A 21631-nucleotide genomic window follows, 5' to 3' on the forward strand; every position below is an offset into this window, starting at 1 on the left:
TTTGCTAGTTTTTATCATCTAGTGTTTATTTTCCTTTAAATTTTTCAATTTAAATATTGCCGTTCGGTTAAAATTTCAGACATTTTACTTTGTATACAGCAAATCCACACTCTAACTTACATTTAGACTTACTGGTAGTTCATCTATGAAATGCTTTTTAAGTCTGGTATAATGTTAACAGGAAATTTTCTATTTTTGTTGATAATACCTTGAGGCAACAGATATGGCCATACAATTAATGCAGGATTCATTTGAGCTGTAGAAACTATGCATAATGGAAAAATTCCTAATTATCACAAATCAACTAAAAAAAATGGACATAGAAAAACGCATAAATTTAGCTTATTAAATGCGAAAATAACCAACAAAGAACGCTTATTATTTTTCAAACATGCTGCTATCTTTTATTTTTTTCTTTAAATCAAGGTTAAAACTCTACTTTCAATAACTTATTTTAATTTGCGAAAAAATTGAAAAAATAATCTGTTGCAAAGCACACAGATACAGTTCTTTATGGAAATTAATATTTTCCCTGTAACTTAAAATGTTTTGTATTAAATGGATACTTCCTTTACTTTATGTTTTATTATGCAAGTAAAACCATTGAAAAAAAAATGAAGAGGCACAACAAATAAAGAACTATTGATAAAACATAAATATTCGGAAACCGCAGCTGCAGAAGGGAAAGAGATTATGTAAACACGTGGAGTGTTACTTTAATAATAAGTTCTATCAACGAGCCTAACGAAAAAAAAAAAAAAAAAACGGCATTATTTCCGAACTAAAGGCTGCTAGTCACTGTTAACATTTATTTTCTATTACAAAAGCGCTGAGTTTGTTTTAAAGGTATCTAAACAATTATTTTAAAATATTTTGTAAGAACCCTTTTATGAGATGAAGTTCTTGATACTTTTTGATGATTAGTTTCATTAAAATCATATTTTATTTTGCTATTAAAATATTTCATGTAGTTTTGTTAAGAATGAATTATAGATCTTATTGTTTACCATTCCAAAATACAATAAAATCCCTCTAACGCGGACACTAACGGGAAAAATTTTTTTGTCCGTAGTCGAGGGGTGCCCGCAGGACAGGGGTTTAATAATGTTATTTGGATTGGACCCGGGGAATTAAAAATTGTCCGCATAAGAGGGGTGTCCGTTAGGAGGGGTTTTACTGCATTAATTTTAACTAATGGGTAGAGCATTATTTCATCGAAAATAATAAGTGTACGAACACTTTTGGGAGCTACTGTATAAATTATCATATTGAATAAAATAGTACATGTAGAGTGGAAGAAGAAAAAGATGGGCGGCATGTATGTGGGGGCGGCATATTTGTTTAAGAAAATAAAAATGCAGAGCAAAACAATTTTGGATTATTAAAAAAAAAAAAAAAAACGTTTACCAGACTTATACTAGTAAAATTTATGAAGAAGAATGAAAACACATAGTTATGTAACATTTAAAGTTGAAATTAAAAGCTTCGAAGTTCTATGCCGTTTATAAAGACGCTGTGTTTCATGTAGTTTTGTTAAGAATCATCATCTGCGTTACTATAGCTACGGTGGAATTTTTTATGTAAGTTTGAATCCGTAAAAATGCTTTGGTTATCTTTGTCAATGGGGTCGTTTCCAAAATTTTAAAAGTATTTTTTTTCTGAAAGAGCGTGCCTAAAAACATAGGATCTGACCATTTTTTAAATAGTTTATTTAAGTTTAATATTTTTAAAAAATTACTTAAATCGGTGCGCTTTTATTGTTTACACTTCTGTCGTGTGACATCACAAATGATGAAATGCCATTCAATGTTGCCATTCACAGAACAAAATATTTAATTCGCATCTTTACTCACTAGCATTGGCAAGGATATGGTTGATAGCAAGCGTAGAGCGCAATTTTAATTCGCTGCTTGATTATCATAACGTGGAAATGTAGTATAGAAAGATGCGGCAAACTGCATCATTTGTGACGTCATCAAGACCACGCCTTGTTTGAAAAATCAGACATTTAAAAAAATTAATTAAAAAAACTGTTAGGAAAATAAAAGAATTTTCTGGATCCATGTTATATATATATATATATTTTTTTTTTGCTCATTCTATCCATTCCAATGACTAAAAGTAGTACTTTTGACTGAAAGAAATCACCCCTTTGTCTAACGAAATAAAGAAAGTACGTTTTGGGAAACAAATGTCAACAATCAAGCATCTTTTGCAAATAAAAAAAAACGCTACTTAAGTCTAACGTGGAGGTGACTCAAAAAAAAAAAAAAAACACAGAATTCTAAGCCAAATTGAACGGTACCGGTACGTTTTCAATTTTAATGTGTTTCAAATACAACAATATACAAAAATGTAACCATAAACTAAAGAGGGTTCATTAGACATACAAATTTCTACAAATACTAACCTTTTTTATGAATCTTTTAGGATAAGAGCAGTAGGATAATTGGATAATTTAACGAGCGAGTACAAGAGTGAAATGAAAACTCCCAGGATTCACTGCAATGTGACGAAATTAGGATGAAATAATTTCATCAAAAATTTGAGATTTCTGGTTTCGTCAAATATCACGTGATTTGGTGAAGAAAGGATTGTCAAAAATATCGAAATAGTGCTCGAGGATTGCGGAATCGTCAAAATTGAGAGTTTCATTTTTGACAGTGTACTCGAGAAATTGGGGGTGTCCGTTAAGGGAAGTTTTACATAAATTTTGTTCTCATTCAATTGTTTGTCATTCAATAACCATACTTTTTGATTTAGGCTTCAGTTATTTCTTCATTACTGTAGTTACATTTTAAATAACCCATGAAGAAATTCATTTTGTAACTCTCCTGGTGCTGCTTGTCAGTCTCTTGCTGTCTGAAAATTTGACCTTCTGTTTTGAGGGTGTAGCATAATTAAAGTGAGTTTCCTCTATTTTTCCCTTAATAATTTCCTAACAAAGAGTAAGTATAATTTTTTTTCAGATTTTTTTCAGCATTTTTATTTTAAAAAAAATTAAGACTGGAAACTGTCAGGTTTTTGGAGAATCACCTATTTATTTTAATGTGAGCTTAATAATTTTAATTCTTTTTTTTTCTTTTCGAAAGCGGTTGAAGATTCTTTTTAATGGAAAAAGTGTATAAGCTGCTTTGTTTAAAAGGGATTGCTATTTATTTGTTCGTTTATTTAGTTATTTTTTTTTATGCACCTAACTCTTTAGATGAGTGAGGCATATTTTATTCCTGGAAATCAGCTAATATTAAAATTATTTTTTTTAAATATTAAAAAAATCAGCTAATATTAAAATTATTTTTTTTTAAATATGTTTCTAAATATTAAAAAAATATTTTTGAAACAATTTGCAATTTTAGCTATTTTTGAGAATATTGATCAGATACTAGAAAATAGATATTGATAAACGGAAAGGTAGGCTCGTTTAGTTTTAGACTTAACTTCTTTTTTTTAGTAGATAAGAAATGCTTTTATTACTTTTTAACCGACTTCAAAAAATAGGCGGTTATCAGTTCATACCGTATGTATGTTTTTTTTTTTGTTTGTCCACCCATAGCATCTCACCTAGTGAACCGATTTTGATGATTCTTTTTTTAATGGATAGGGGATAGCTCAACTTAGGTCCCATTACTTTGTTTGACCATATTTGTTCTTTAGAAAAAAAGTTATGGGCAAAAAACAGTAATTTTTATGCAATTTCCCTATTAAATGATATTGTAGCGAAGTTCTCACTTTTCATCCGCGGATAACGGTGGCTCAGTGGTAGAATTATCGCCTCCCACACGAGCGACCGGGTTCAAATCCCGACTAGGACAAAGTGAATTTTACTAAAATTTCGTTTCTACTGTTTCCCGTATTTTCTCGAATGTTCTATTAATTTCTGTATCTTTCCAAGTCTGGAAAGTTCCAGCACTTTCTCAAGTTGTATATAAGGAGATGTAACGTTCATTCGTGGTTCTGAATAAAGATCTCGAGTTGAGACTAACGAGTATTCGCTTCATTTGGCTTTCACTTTGTCTTCGCTATCTTCATCTACGCGGCAATATGAAACTCATTGTTATAAAAGTTTGGTGCCATATAACAGTAACATTAATAGTAATTGTAATGATAATTTTGAATAAAGGCTTTTCTAAAGCAATACAGTGATATAGAGCCGAACTTCTTACTAGGTAACTTCTTACTTTTACTGAAATATCTACATTTACACTAAAAAGAATGAAATAAAAAAAATTTGAAAAAAAAAAATAGAACCGACTTCAAAATTGCTCTAAAAAGTGAAAAATAATTTTATTCTTTAAACACCATCGATAATACTTTTAAACATAATTTTTGAAGTTGGCGCAAAAACAAAAAGTAAAATCCATTGGAACCATGCTTCGTTCATATTTTTATCAAAAAATCATCTAAAAGTTAGGAACGAAACATTTATATCGTTACTCAAATATGCTGTCATCAATGCGTAATGCATGTGGTAGTGAAGAAACTGGACCTGGTTAAATTTATACTTGTAGTTGAGTTATGGCTGTGAATGATTTTATCGATCGTTTTTGCGCCAACTTCAAAAATTATGTTTAAAAGTATTATCGATGGTGTTTAAAGAATAAAATTATTTTTAACTTTTTAGAGCAATTTTGAAGTCGGTTCTATTTTTTTTTTCAAAATTTTTTTATTTTTCATATCTTTGTAAGGATTAATTAATACGAGAGCACATTTTTACAAATAATGAATTCTGATACTTTTTCTCACAGTACGGAACCTTACGATGTTGGTCAGTTTTGAGGATACTGGTCAAATTCAAAGCATGTGTGGAACTTTAAAATGTAGTTCATTATTAAACTGATTACATGCGTTGTGTAATGTACACAAAAAAGCCTACTCTTTAGTGATATTACATCAAATTTATCAAATTTTTATTTTTGATAAAATTATTGAACTTTTTATAGTTTTTATGCAGTAATGGTCAACTTCAAGGAGAGGGCGATCCCACAAGATATTTCTTTTCTGTCGAAATCCTTTTGCATGACAAAATATCTCTACAAAAGGCAACTTTTACGCACTAGTACTTAACGTTTATCAGATTTTGATTTTTTTCACTCCACCCTAATAAACAATGGCCGAGCTAAGTCCCAGTTATTTTACCCATAAATTAAAAAAAGAAAAAAAATTAAAAAATGCCTTGTTCGCAGAAATAAAAAGAAAAAAAAAGGGAAAAAAAGAAAACAACTTTTAATGTTTAAAAAGTGAGGCTAATTGTATTATCAAAGTAGTAATTTTGTTAGTTGAGCAAACATTGAGCTATTTTAATAATTAGTGGGAATTTAATATTAAGCTCTTTTAATTAAAGTACGGCTTGATTAGTACTTTTCCGTCTAGTTCAAATATGTGTTAGAAATAGCATTCAGTAAATTTGAGAATGTACTGGTAATTTTATAATTTTGGTAGAATGCCTAAGATTGATGTATTTCCCCTTCAACATTTATTTTCACATCAAAAATAATGACACTGATAAGGTCTGTCACGGAGGTGAGATTCACGAAGGTGTGGAATTTTCCATTCATATAGGTCTAATGGATACATTTTTCAAGGAAATATTTTTTTTTCTCCGTTGCTACAATCTATGCACACGTTAAGCAGATGAAAACATGTTCACTTCTTTTTACTTTCTTGTTTTTCTAATATATAGAAGAAAGTATTGGATTCGTGCAAATTTTCGAGTTTTAACGGATTCGAACGTTTTGAGGTCTGTTGAGTCCATTTCGACCATTTTTGGAAAATGAATGTCTGTCTGTGTGTGACCAGTTTTTTTGTGGCCGCTGTACAGCAAAAACTACCGCATGAAATCAAACGAAATTTGGTACACATATGTGCCCCTATGTGAACTTGTGCCCATTGGTTTTGGGCGTGAATTCCTCCAAGGGGGTTGGAGCAATGAGACGTTTCGTGTGTTATGCGTGCCTGCAATTTTCCAGGAAGTGATTGGCGGAATGAAACAAAATTTGATCCATATGTTGCCCCTAACAGGTACAGGTGCTGATTCAATTTTGGTGTCAATGGCTGAAATGAGGGTTGAGCTATATAACGTTTTTTGTCTTCAATTGTGACTGCTGTATCTCAAGAAATAATGAACGGAATCAAACAAAATTTACCGACAAGTAGCCCTTAGAGGGTATAAGAGCTGATTCTATTTTGGGGTCAACAGCTGAAAAGGGGGTGGCGCAATCTAACGTTCTTTTTTCTCTATTGTGAGTGCCATATCTCAAGAAGTACTGCTACGTTCTGGATGAAATTTGGAATAAATGTGAATGCATATGTAATCAGGCGTTGGTTTAATTTTGGCGCCAATCGCTCAATGGGGGCTGATTTTTTTGTTTGGTGTGAATAAAAATAGCTTTATAATTGCAACAATAAGAAAGGTAAATCGTAACAGACTGTCGTCTGCGTATTTTGCGTGATTTTAATTGTTAGAAAATGACCAGAAAATCGCGATGATTTAAACTTTTTAACTAATGCCATCTTGTGTTTGTTGACAAATAAATGTTTGTGACTATTTTAAGCAAGACTTTATTTAAAATAATTTTCAATTTTCATTCTTTGCTTTGCTTTTGAGATAAATCAGGAATTGGTTGTCAAGTTTTGGCGTGTGTGATTTTGTTTTTGTTGAGAATATTACTTCATCGTCAAGCATGGGGAGGGATCAGAATTTTAGAGAGATATAGAAGAATGTTTCGTGATGGTCACAACATACTAGTTTTACATTAATTTCATCCCTGAAATTCAAGTTCACGAGGGTGATAAGTCACAAAAACCACACTTAGTTTTTAAAACAAAATCTATCTTCTTATTTTTCGACAAAAATCTCACAATTTCTTTATGGTTAAAAATAAACAAGGTGGTTCCTTTGTATCATGGAAAATAAAATTTGATATCATTACTGCCACGGGTTAGTGAGAAATGGCATTTTGTGTTTAGAAAACGGAGGTGAAAATTTATTGTGTGACATGACTCCTTTCTCTACTACAACGAACTAAAACACAATATTAAAAAATTAAATTTAACTAAATAATTAGTATTTGAGACACCTGTGAAAGGAATAATAAATAAATATGTTCTTTTAACTAAACAAGTTATTAAGCAACATAGATAATCACACAGGCTGTGTGACATGCCACGGAGGTGAGAATTCACATGTTCTGAACCAAAAATATACAAAAATAAAAATTATTTAAAAATTGTTGGCAGGTTTAAATAGATACATTTTTGATGGAATTAAAAAGCATTGTTAAATGAATCGTTCCTTAAAATTTTTACTGTAAAAGGTGTTGTGACAGGAAAGTTACACTTAGTATGACCCTTATCTAAATATTTTGTACATTGTTTTATAAGTTTTGTGTTTTTTGAAAATGTTCATTAGCTCTCTCATTGCTTATTAATAATGATTATGCTCTGAACGTTTCTACGTACGTTTCATTGTCGTTAGGATCACTTTCTTCTGGTACTCTTTGCATTTTTTACAACATTGTGGAGAAATTATTTTCCATCAATAAACGATCGTGTACGACGGGAAATTTTTGGAAATGATGCAAAGGTTACCTTATAAGCGATTACGTTGTTTAAAACCTGACTAAACACCCGATAATCCATAACATAGAACTCTTATTCAATTGGTCGGAACTCAAGTGACCTAATGTGATCTTGTATCGAGAACTGATTGTACTTTGTTTTGTAATTCTCTGACGGCTAAAATCAGATCTCAAACGATGGATATTGATCGAGTTAAAAAAAATAATTTATTTATTATTTTTGTTTTTTATGATTCCGTATGACATTTCAGTAATTGTGTGCTCCGTTAACATAGGGAGAAAAGGATACAGTGAGACAGGGAGAACAATGAGAGAGCAGCAATTTATATTCTGTTTGGATATTTCCAGCATGGTAAAATTTTTGAGAAGTCAAGTCAACACGCTGTTTCAAATCTGACCTAAGAAAGATAATAAGTCAGATTAAGTCATCATAATTTGACGATGTCGAATTAAAATATCTGCATTGTTTATTGAATTGTTTCTAAACCCTCAGAGAAACTGTACAGACTGGTGCTATTAATCTTTCATTATCCTATTATTTAACGTTCATTTTAGCAGTATCATGATGTTGTTGATTATCTTTGTCTGAAAATGGCACCAACTGAGCTTATATATTGAAATGAAGGAGCAGTAAGACACCATAAATTCAAGCTTATCTGTTGCTAAGGTACTTTTATCTTAAAAATGGGCAAATTATGTATTGAATCACATTAATAGACAACTAACCAGTTGTTTCAAATAATAACGAGAAGTTTGAAAGCTCTGCACCAACAAAATACAGATGTTTGAATGGAATTATGGTTTTAATAGCTTAGTAATATTTAATTATTAGCTAAATTTCTATTAAGTCCCGTCAAATACTATTTATTTATGTTACGTCAGTCTTGCACTTAAATTGTTCTTAAATTTTGTTATTGCAATACTCTAAATATACACTCTAAGACAAAAAAAAAAAAAAGTTGCACCAGGAAGGTGTGGACCGATGTGAATGAAATTTGGAGGGATGGTTCTTCTGCCTAAGATATGCAAATGATTAAATTTCCAGGTTAGGGTTGCGCATGCAACGCGCGCAGGGTGGCCCTAAGCACAGCGCAAGACCAGCAATATAAGGGCGTCCAGTAGAGCAGCAATTTTAATTTAACTCAATCTGATTTGTTAGTTACGTCGTTTAGCATTGGATTATGCCTCGAAATAAAGTTCGCAAGCAATTTACGCAATCAGGAGTGTTCGAAAGGGGTCGCATAATTGGCCTCCGAGAAGCTGGATGGTCATTTCGACGGATAGCACAGCACGTTGGTTACACTGATGTTACTGTTGCACGCATTTGGCGGCAGTGGACTCAACAAGGCACATATCAGCGTCAACCAGGCTCAGGGAGGCCGAGACAAACCGTACCGAGGGAGGACCGGAGGCTCGTAAGGCAAGCGCGTAACGATCCAACCAGCACAGTTGCAGACATCCAACGGGCTGTGGGACCTTCCATCAATCAGCCAATAAGTGGTCGCACCATTTGCCGACGGCTGCACGACGTGGGACTGCGCTCACGTAGACCGTTACGACGACTGCCATTAACAGCATTGCATCGTCGGAAAAGATTGGAATGGTGCCGTACAAGACGGACATGGAGCGTCGAATGGTATCGCGTAGTCTTCACTGACGAGTCCCGCTTCTGTCTTGGTGGAGACGACAATAGGATCCGCGTGTGGAGGCAACGTGGTCAGCGCCAAGATTTACGGTTTATTGTACAGCGTCATACGTCCACGAGACCTGGTGTCATGGTGTGGGGCGCAATTGCATATGATGCAAAATCACTTCTAGTGTTCATTAACGGTGCTTTGACCGGCCAACGTTACGTTCAAGAGATCCTGCAGCCAGTTGCTTTGCCATTCCTGAGCACCCGTGTTCGGCCGCTATTCCAACAAGACAACGCTCGACTCCATATTGCTGCCGTCTCTAGAGCTTGTCTTCAAGGCCTAGACAGCATGGAGTGGCCGGTATATTCACCAGACCTGTCCCCAATCGAGAATGTGTGGGATGCCATGGGACGAGATGTCAACACTCCACCCGTACCTCGAAATCTGCCGGAACTCCGTAACAAAGTTAAAGCAGCATGGGATAGACTACCACAGGACTTCATTAAGAACCTGTACGATTCGTTACCAAGACGATTAGCATGTTGTATTCGGAATAATGGCGGCCATACCCCATACTGAATGTTACCCATTTTGTGTATGTTGTTCAATAAATTTTGCTTATATCGTTCTCATTTTCTAATCATTTACTCTTCCATATACACTTAACATACCTTCCAAATGTCATTGTATTCTAAGACTTCCTTCATGGTGCAACTTTTTTTTGTCTTAGAGTGTATAATCCCATTTATCTACATCCTAAAATTTCAACATGCATAAAAAAAATAAAATAAGACTAGCTTACTTGGAGAATTTCTGAAACAGGCAGGAAAGGAGTTCTTTTACTATGGATTGACAATGGCTACACTGTTTTAAAAAATTTTGAAATTTTACGGTAAAAGTTACTAGCATCCATGTTGCCAGTAACGTTTAACGTAAAATCCCATTTTACTGTAAAATTTTACGGTAGAATAAATGAGAGTTAAAAAACTCAAAATCCGAGCAGCAGGTTTCGATCTCGGGACCTTCGGATTGGCAGCCGGCTTTGCTGCCTAACATACGAGTCGGGAAACATCAAATGCGTGGAAATGCAGTGTTATATGCTTCACACTGTAAGTCACGTGGTCGATTGGCGCTGCAATCGTTTTTTTTCGGTACAATTTCTGTAATTTTTTTTTGTACTGTAAACACTCATTTTTACAGTAAAATTTACCAGAAAAGTTTTCTGAATTTTTAACAGTGTGTTCAGTGAAAGCAATTCATCCTCATCAAATTCTATACATATCACAAGATGACACTTTAAAACAAGTCGCCTAACCAAAATCTTATAAATTCAGAAGACTCAGCATCAAGCAAATACGTGGGTATCCAACAGCAGAACCAAGAAATCAAACCGATGCCAGATACTGTAGAAAGAGGAAAACTATGAACTCAATAGATAGTTTTTTTACGACCCATCAGATGGAGACTTCTGCTGCAGTGGTGCCTATCCTCCCCAGGAGTAAGGGTGCACACCCCAATGCCACGAAGACAAACAAGAGCAAAAACACCCCCCCCCCCCCAAAGAAAAGAGAAAATACTCTTCAAAGCATCCCCTAAAGATGTGAACCTCCACCGTCCCTTAGGTGAGGACTCCTGTCCTCATTCATATTTTTTTTCTGAAGAAATTAGATTCTTTCAAAGTTCGAAAAATCGAAAAATATGTATCTTACTGTTCCCCTACTTAGTGTGTTTTATTGTCATCCCCCCAAACTCTGGGGCGGGGGAGTCTTGTTTCAATAAGCTCTTTTTCTGATCTTCCAGAAAAAAGAAATATCAAACCATAGTAAAAAGAAATAACTAACCAAACAAGCCTTTTCGACAAAGCCTTTAAAACCATTTCAGGTAGCTGTTTAAGAGTTATTAACATCATCTGCAATGGAATTTCAAATGGCATTGACTTTCATTCTTTAGACCCCTGACTAACAAGTTACACTCGTATTATAAAAATAATAATAAAATAATGATAATAAGGAGACGCATTCAAACAATAGAATTAAAATCACGATTGTTTGGACGCAATGCATCTCCAACTTTTTGCTCATCACCTCATTACTCTGGAATTCACTTTGGTATTCCTCATAAGGACAAACGAATGTTTCACCGACACTGTTGTAATAAAACGCATTTTGAGAGCCATTTGTGCATGGTAGGAGGGGGGGGGGACTGGGGGAGAGAATAGCTGCAAAATAAAATAAATAAATAGAGAGAGACGCATAAAGTTCTACTTTTTCCTTTTTTTTAAAAATGTGATCAACAAAGAAAGGAGCGCCGTTGGAAAATGCAGTGCCGCAAGATTTCAAACCACGCCTAATCACGGTTTTTCGTATTCGCTTTTGGTTTTGTAAATAATGATTGAAGAAAGATTTCACACAAATTGCAGGAAAAATTGGTCATTTGATGCTCAGGTACGAGTATGTGCCAGCTACAATTTCAAACACTTCAAAGAGCTCGTTTGATGTTTAATGTTTTGTTTTCTTTATCAGCAAAATATGAAAACTTTCTCCAAAAGGATGGTGAAATTTTAATGAAATGTCCTCATTGATCGTTCTTTTTTTTTTTTTTTGCCTCCACGCACTCTTTTTTTATAAGATAACTTTGTGCGAGTTTTAAAGCAAGAAAAAAAAAGCATTAAATTTAGATTTTAAATCCATAGCAGGTACGTTTTCTCCAAATTTCGAGCTGAGTCATTTTTCTCGCCCCCTGTTAACTTAAGTTTCAACGACCTTAAAGATAATCTAAAACTTTGGTTTATGCACTTTAATTTCTACGAATTTCCGCGAGAGAGTCCCATAATCCACCTCTTCCGGTTATCATCGAAAATCGTCTAAAACTTTATTTTTATTCACCGACTTCAAAAAGGAAGAAGTTATCAGTTCATAACTTACGACGTATGGTATTTTTTTTTTTTTTTTTGTCTGCTCACAGCGGTTCACTGGGTGAATTCATTTTGATGATTTTTTTTTAAATGGATAGGGGATGCTCTAACTTAGCTCAAATACTTTAATTGGTCATATTTGTTTTCTTTAGAAAAAAAACCCCGTAAATTTCCCCAATAAATGATTAAATATTCAACCCATTGTTGCAAAAAGTTCGTTGCCATACAGCAGTAATATTAGTAATCACAATGAAAATTTTGATTGAAAGCTTCTCTGAAGCAAGCATGAAATTTATTTGCTATTTCATTGCTCCAGTAGCATTTTTATCCTCATCTAAGTCAACAATAGATACACTGTCAAAACTACGAGTGCCTTTGACTAGCTATTTGACTCCCTGGCGTGAAAACACGGTGCCTCAGGGTGCAATGGAGGCTAGGAAATGTGATCAAGGTGAATGACGCTAATAAATGTGAAGACGGACCTCCTAAATGCGTGAGTGAAACGTTGCCGCATGCGCTCTCCGCTCTGACATCGTTCAACAACAATCAATGGCGGACGAAAGGTACGTTGATTCTTCAGTTAGCCGTTATGTAAATTTGCTATTTCTATCATGCATAAATTTTACCTAAAAATAGCTATAAGCACCGGATAAGTAACATTTAATAATCAAAACGCTTAAATGAGATGATATTTGAAAAGTTATTTCAACTATTAATCTTGAATATATGGTTTTTCGTGCTTGTATTGTAGCGATCTTGTGGATTTTTAACTAAGAGATTTATTGTTAACAATGTGATGCGCTCAGCAAATAAACGGAAACTCTAATAATTATGCGTATACACAAAACATAAAAGCACGAATAAAAAAAGAAAGAAAAGCGGATTGAAAAAGATTCCTTCTCCGTTTCGATTTTTTTTTATTTATTATCTCGTGTCTAATTTAACTAGAGCTTTCCACGGCGTTATTGCTTGAAGCGAATGAGTGAGCTTTTTTCGTCACTCTAGTAAGAATGAAAAGACGGTTAGAATTTGTTTGGCTTAATCTGTCGAAAAACTTCACATTGAAAAAAAAAAGTGTTTATTTATCTATACGGATATTCAAATGTCGAGTCATGTATACGTACGGCTCTTGATGTGGGTCTTGATTAAAATTTTGAACGCTTATGAAACGATTTTGTTTTTCCATGATTGCAATATAATTTAATACTTATGTTTGTTCCTGTCAATGATTTACAAATACATACGCTCTTCATTTTCGGTACGATCGTGCTGCAGTAAATGTCAATAACATATTAAAATTACTGAGCGATTCAAGTGGATGTACGGAAATTAGTGCACGAGCAGACAAATTAAAGTGATGAACACTTCTAAACTATGTTAAAAAGTTGAAATGTGATCAAATGCCTAAAATTACAAGTTTAATCATTTTCAGAGCTATTCAATGTGGAAAATGTGCCAAGACGTAGTTTTTTTTAACTCAAAACAATAAATAATAATTTACACAATTGTATCCAAAAATGCACACAAACGGAGGGGGGGAGGCAGGGGCGGAAAATAGGGGGGTCAAGAGGGAGCGGTCGCGCTCCCAAATCTTTTGAGCAGAATGATAGAAAATAGGTGAATTCAATTTATGTAAGTCGGAAATCCATCTTCATTAAAAAAAAGTCTCGCTAGTTCTCAGTAGCTATTTGATGAAACTCGACACATTCCTTGACTACAAAAAGTATTTTTCGTTATTGGGATGATGACTTAGAAATTCATGAAATATTTTCCGGGCCTTTTCTGAACATAGAAAACTGATAGAGAACCATGTTTAATTTTAGCTAAAGAAGACATTTCTTCAAATAGGCTAAATATTTCATACTTGTGTGCCCAGTGTAACGATGGTATGTCAAATATGAGAGGCTTGTGAAAGTGGTGTTGCTGCATGATTTTCAAAAGAAAATTCCTTGATATTTTACAATCACTTTTACGCTCATTTTTTAAGTGTATATTTATTTAATGAGTGTTCATCGCTTTCTTCTGCTAGAAACACGTTTCAGCTGCTCAATGCATTATATGTTTTCATAGAATCTTATTAAAAATGCATGTGATTATTGAATAAAAAAACATATCAACAAATACCTGGCTCTATAATTATGCAATCTCGGAGTGACACAAGTTGGTCTTCAAAAGTTAAAACCGTAAATACATTTCTCTATAACTTCAAAGCAGCGGTTCGACGACTGGAAGAATTATTGCGAAACAATTATTTCATTAGTGAAAAAGCTCATGCCCTTTAGCATATATGACTACGTTAGAATTTTTATTCAATTTCTTTGGGATTTTTTTTTTTATTCATTTTCTTTGAGCAAAGTTTTTGAAAAATGTTTTACTCTATCAAAACATCTTCAATCCGCTACCCTTAATTTTCGGACTATTCAAGTCACAGTTCAATCTAACAATTGATCTGTGCACCATACTACCATACTTCAATCGACAATTGAAACTGAAAATAAGATTTTACATATAGATATATATTTCAACCAAGCGTGAAACTTTTCAAAAAAATTCTTCCTCCGAGCCAATTTTAAAAAGGCGAAAAAAAAAAAAAAAAAAAAAAATCCACATAATGATGTCAAGTCAAACATTGATTTTTTAATATTTTGTATAAAGTAATAGATTCAGTTTCGAATGAAATTAACACAAGATTTGATGATAATTATTTTTCTGTATACTTGGCTCTATATTATCTGGATTGGATTTTGAAGACGAAAAAAAAATGTTTCAATTATGAGTATTCAATTTTTAGCATAAGGCAAGAAAAATTACAAGCACTATACCGACAGACCGGTTAGCACATCCAGAGACAGCAGTTTGGTCCTTGTTATGGACTCATCATTCTGGAATAGTGAATAACACAGCTGGAGGCAGATGACATCTCCTTGAAGCTGAGAGCGCCGATGAGACTAGATTATTCAATGATGAAAAATTAAGCCCCTCACAATTTTTGAAGTTGCCTGGGTGGTTTTGAAGAGCTAGATGTAAAAAATGTTTTCATACATAACTTTGTTACTTCAATTATTTTTTAACTATTATTATCAGCTCAGCCAGTGGAGAAAGATTTTTTTTTTATGTCTCAGGAGGTTAGATAACTATTTTCGAAGCATAATGGGCAAAAAATTCAAGCGAAGTCCTATATGCTAAAAGGCATGAGCTTTTTCGCCATCTTTTCTATTTAGCTGTTCTGGCAAAACAGCACGACACTGGGCACTGATTAGTAACACGATTCCCTGCTCTTCCGAATTTCAAAAATCATACATTAAAACTTTTCCAAAAGGTATAAAAACTTTAGTATCGAGATGTTTTGTATGATAACTTATTAGAAAGTTAATCAAAATTTTAAAAGTTTCTAAACACTAATTTTTATTCATATTAAACCGATTTTATGACTACTTCCTGTTAGCTAATTTGCGTTTGGGACCGCACTGTGGTAATACCTATTTAAGAAACTCGACCCCCCAAATGAAATGCTGAAATGCCGCCCCTGGGGGGAGGTCAGTAACAGGAAACAGAAAGAGTGCCAATGTTCTGCCAAACGGTTCCATTTTTCACCTTGATGCGCCCTAGGTTGAGGGTACAAGTTTTTCGCCCGTGTTAAGGGTGCAATTTCGGCTCCGTATAAAGTGCCGCTGGTGAACAAGCTTTTCACCCTTGAAAGGTGCCAAATGCAACCTGTAGTTTTAACAGTGTACGGGATTAAGTAAGGAGACATTAGGATCTTTATCACGAGTAACTTGTACGTAGTGAAATGTAATTTAGTTTGGGAAACCGAAAATACTTAAATGGTTCTAATTAAATTACCGCTCAAATAAATCCCACAGAGGAATTAGGATTAATTTTTAGTGCCAATCGTTTCAAGCAGGTATATAGGTTTTTTTTTTAATTTAATTTTATTTTTTTATTTTTAATCTGGAGCATTTATAAGTGAAAATAAGGTGACGTTTCGTGTTGATAACATCCTACTATTTCTGAAATACATTTAAGCTAAAAAGAATAAAATAAAAATAGTTTGAAAAAAAAAATAAATAAGTAAAACCGACTTTTCGGAACAGCAGATCGAAATTACTCTGAAAAGAGAAAAATAATTTTATTCTTTGAATACCATTGATAACACTTTTAATTTATGACAGCATATTTTGGTAACAAAAAAACTGTTTCTTCCATTTGAGCGTTTTTTTTTTTTTTTTGAAAAATATAAACCAAGTATGATTGCACATGACTTTACTGTTCATAAGCATAAAACGATTTTTAACTTTTCAGGATTATTTTTGTAGACAGTTTAAAAGTTGGTTCTACTTTTTTTTTCCAAAAATATTTTTTTGGAGCTTTAATTTTAAAAAGTTTCGGGAGAGAGTCTCCGTACGAAAATCTGCTCCCTAACGCCACCAAGGATCACGACCACTGAGCACTGCATTCCCTGAAAAGGAGAGCTTCCACTTTTTCGTTCAAATTTCAGAGGCATTTGAAAAAGTGAGGGTTTTTCAGGAACTCTATATGTAAAGGTAGACTTGAAAATTCAAAATTTTATTCAGCAGCCAGTGGGCAGAGCACACATTTAATTTAGTCATATAGCCTCATTTTCATTTTTAGTTGCCGCTTGATCCAGGATTTGTATTTTTTTTAAATGAAAACAAGAACTCACCGCACGCAACCTTTCAACGTAATGCCAAACGATTCATTTTATATATAGTGCCATCTTGTCTTCACTAAAATCAATATCCTGGTTACAAGCGGCGACTCAAAATGAAAATTTCGTTGCATCACTAAGTTTAAAGTGTTTTCTTGCTCCTTGCTGCTAAGCAGTCAGAACCTATCTGTTTTACATATTAGAGTTCCCCTTACTTTTTCAAATGTTTCTAAAATCGAATAAACGAAAAAGTGTAAGCTCTCCTTTTCAGGGAATGTAGGGCTCCGTGGTACAAATCAACAGTAAAAAAAAAAAAGGAAAAATTTTGAAATTGCCATTTTTGAGAAAAAAAGAAAGAAATGAGGATTTTAAATATTTTTTCAAAAGACTGTGGAAAGAAAACTTAAACACATATTTCTAAATGTTCCATGTCTTTTAAAACAGAAAAAAAATTACCTTTTAACTAAAATCAACCACAAAATATTATGTTGTACCATTCTTGAGATAATGAACTTTAAGATTTTGTAGAAAATCGCAAGTGAGAAATGACGACCGGGTCGTCATCTTTGGCGACCTGTATCTCGGCCCAGGATTTTTTTTTTTGGACAAAATCAAAATTTATTCAAGTATTATTTTTTTCATGTGTTTTAACATTTGTTACATTCAAAAAATTCCAATACTACCAAGGTTTGAATCCTGGTTGATTTGCCATGGATTCTACCATATATCATCATCACTTTCAACCATTGTCAATCCACTGCTGGGGATTAAGATCTTTTCCAATTGCTTCCAAATTTTTCTGTCTGCTGCCTGGGATTTCCATCTGATGCCCCAATTTTCGAATTCAATCATTCTATCTAGTTTTCTAGGTCGTTTCACATCACGTGGTAACGGTGTAGCACATTAATGATCCATCGGCTAACTTGTCTTCTAGCAATATGTCCAGCCCATCGCCTATATATATATATATATATATATATATATATATATATATATATATATATATATATATATATATATATATATATATATATATATATATATATATATATATATATATATATATATATATATATATATATATATATATATATATATATAATTATTTCGATAACAATTAAATCTAACCTGTACAATAATTTTTAAATGAAACTCTTGTGTACGAAACCTAGATTTACTACAGTATTCCTGAAAGGGATTAATAATATTGCTTCTATACCAACTTCGCAAATAGTTTTATAAAGACACAAATCTTGATATTATTTACTGTACTTTTCAAATAAGTGACCCATCAGTTTCGCAGACACAAAATCCCTCCCGTCCCACCCTGTTTTTCAGTTTCAATCATACTTTTTTATGTATTAAATGGAGGAGGAAATTTGAAATATCAGCGAAACTGGGGATAAACCTCAAATAAAAACGAAGAGATTATGCATTGAATAAAATTTAACTTCACCCAGCCTGCTAATGCACGTATAATAATAAAATAAGTTCGAAAGCATTGCGCCAACAAAACAAGGATGCTATAGCTATATAATATCACATAAATATTTCTCTTTTGTGCATTTTATGTTTAGTTTTTTTAAAAATTATCTCATTGCAATATGCTTAATGCAGTAATATTTATCCACATGTCAAAATTTCAACGTGCCTAGAAAAAAGTTAGTTAGATAAGCTATTTTAGAAGTTTTCTGAAACAGATAGGAAAGAAGTTGATATACTTGCAATATAGTAAGGTAACAGTAAAAAGCATTCCATCCTTATCTAACGCAAAGGCAGTAGCTCATACCAAAACCAGACGACAACAATCATTCTCATTTTTCTTGGTTAATTTAGATCTTTCATAGTTTGCTAATTCAAAAATCATGTGACTCACTGTTCCTACTTACTGGGGAAACAGTGAGACAAAATCGTATTTAGTTTTTACTTATTTCTTCGTTTACTGGAACTCGTAGTTTTTCCTAGATCTACTTTTATAATACAGTGAAACCTATGTAACTTCGCTACTTGCGGTGCACTACTTTAGAGGTCAACTTTAACAGGTGGTCAACTTATAGAAGTTGAATTATATGGATTAGATCTAATTCCGCTCCCGAAAATAGCGGTCAACTTAGAGAGGTGGTCAACTTACAAGGGTGGTCAACTTTACAGGTTTTACTGTATTACAAAGACAAATATTGTACCATTTGAAGATGCTGATTTTTGTGTTTGTTTAATCACACAAAAATGTGATTAAATTTTCGTGACTTATTGCACCCTCTCTTCCCCTATACCTAAATGTGATCATTGCCCAATATTTGACGATTTCTGCACTGCAATTTCAAAAATTTGAAAAGTATATAGAGATTTACTCCAATGTATTTCAGTTTTTCAATACTTCAGTCAAATATCTGGTTCACATAACATGAATTTTTTCCTCTCTTTCATGGAATGATTGAGTTACAACCTCAGTTGTTTGTTCAGTTGGGAAATACGTCACTATAAGATGGATCGATGGCAAAGGCTTCAATTCTCAAAATCATAGATCACGCAAAGTCACACAAAAGAATCACTATATGATGAATTACTGTTGACTTTTCACTCTTATCGGTCAAATGCTTGAAATCACCACGTCACCACAACGAACTGTGAGATCATTCTTTGTATACAAAATCTCTTCAAATAAATAAATAAAATTTAAATAAATGAATAAAAAAATACATAAATTGAGAATAAAAAGAAATATATCATTTGTAATACTATCTCATTTCTGAATATGCTAAACATTGTTTATGCTAAAATTATAGATACCAAAAGAAAAAAAAATAAAAATAATACTTTTTTTTCCCACTCCATAGACGGAATGTTTTCTAGTTTCACAGAAAAGTGATTCAGATTAATTAAAAATGAAACAAGAAGGGACGGATATTGTTCAACGCTGTTAAAAAGTTCACCAATGTTGAACTGCAAGTAGAATGTTTTTTTTTATCGGGGAAATTTCTATTTTAGGAAAATATACTTTCGTACTTGGATGTGCTAATTTGTAAACAATTACTGCTGAAGTCTCAACTTTGTGTATTTGTATGTATGTCTCACCACCCTGTTCTTAGCAAAAACTTTGAATACTTCTTGATAGAGCGTTACGATGGCTTCAGACTATCCGACGATATATAAAAACGTAATTACGGAAAGAAAGCAGGGAAAAACTCATGTTTGGAAAAGAAACAAAGCTATTGTGTGTGCATGAGTTGCAAGCTTAATTTATACTTTTATGATTAACATTCGAAAAGGAGATGTAGTCGGGCGTGCGTATAACAATGCTTATGAGATTTAATAATAATAATAATATTAATAATAATAGTGTTTTAGTAAATTTATTGGCAAAAATAAGACCGTGAGATTTAGTGACCAAGGTCCAGACCTTGTGGGCCAATGCGATGGTCAGAGCCTGGTGTGTAAACAATAAAATGTCAAAATTGACTTTGTTCAGGCCACATCAGTGTCAGATAAACTTCAATAGTTAAATCTCTAACATGTAGGACTCATACGCAGCTGGTGCACCAAAAAAAAAAGGGGGGGGGGCTGTTCAAAGAAGTGTATGTGGGGGGAGACTGTTTTTCAGAAACCAATTTCTGAATAACGAATAAATACCTTTGTGCTGAAAATTAAAATAATCAGTAATCCAACGTTATAAAGCACAAAAATTGCAAATTATTGCAGACACGTGTTTTGGTGTTACAAGGAACACCTTTTTCAATGCAAAGAAGTATGAGCTTCTAGATGAAAAGTCATCCGAGAAAAGCAACATGGTGGAACAGGAGATAGTATAAATATCAAAAAATAGACATTAAACAAAACAAAAAAGATAAAATGACACCTGGAGGCAAAATTTATTATATAATTCCATCAGGAAAAAACCGTTAAGTAATAAATTTTCCAAGAAAACCCATAAACAATGCAAAAAGTCCAAAAATGAAACCACTCTGAATAAATTAGCAATAAATTAACAGCGGGAAGAACTATAGATGGAAGCAATGTATCAAATGGAGAAATGCAGGAAAAAACAGAGTGAAGGATAAACATATTGGAATTAGTTAATCATAAAACGAAATAAGAAAGAAAAAAATGAAAAAAAAAAATAAAAGTAAGAAATGTACGACGTTTACATAAAAATAATAGAAAAACTAAACCAATTTTAACAAAGGAGTCCACACAGAAGAAAAATAGGGAATTGCAGTAAGATCGTTAACTAAATTAGAACGGTTCCTCAGGATGTGGAAAGATTCCCAAAAATCAAGATCCAACGAATTGGGGCATTTTTGGATAATTTGATAAGAGTTAAAATCAAAAGAGTGATTCGATTCCCAACAATGTTGAGCAATACTGGATTTATTCAGCTATTGTTTTCTCACATAGCTTTGATGTTCTTTTAACCGAAATTTAAAAGAACGGCGGGTCTGTCCGATGTATCCGAGTCCGCAATTGCAAACAATTTTATAGATCCCACGACAATTAAGAGGATGAATAGAATCTTTAAGAGAAGAGAAAGAAAGTTTATTAATAGGAGAAAATACCACTTGGAATTGGAATCGCTTCAGAATCTTAGCAACCTGAAAACTAATACCAGGGAAGAAAGGTAGAACAGCTAAATTCTTAGTGTTAAAAGTTCTATTAAAAACAATATTTTGAGATTTTTTGCAAAGTTTTTTATAAATGGAATCAACTAAGGTGGACGAATAGTCTCTATCAACAACCACAGCTCTTAAATAGTTAAGTTCCGCATTAAGAAGCTCAGGTGAAGAACAAATATTCATTGCACGATAAACAAATGTGTTGAAAGCTGAATATTTTTTATTAG

The sequence above is a fragment of the Uloborus diversus genome, chromosome 1 (genome assembly GCF_026930045.1).
Source record: "Uloborus diversus isolate 005 chromosome 1, Udiv.v.3.1, whole genome shotgun sequence".
Lineage (NCBI taxonomy): Eukaryota > Metazoa > Arthropoda > Arachnida > Araneae > Uloboridae > Uloborus > Uloborus diversus.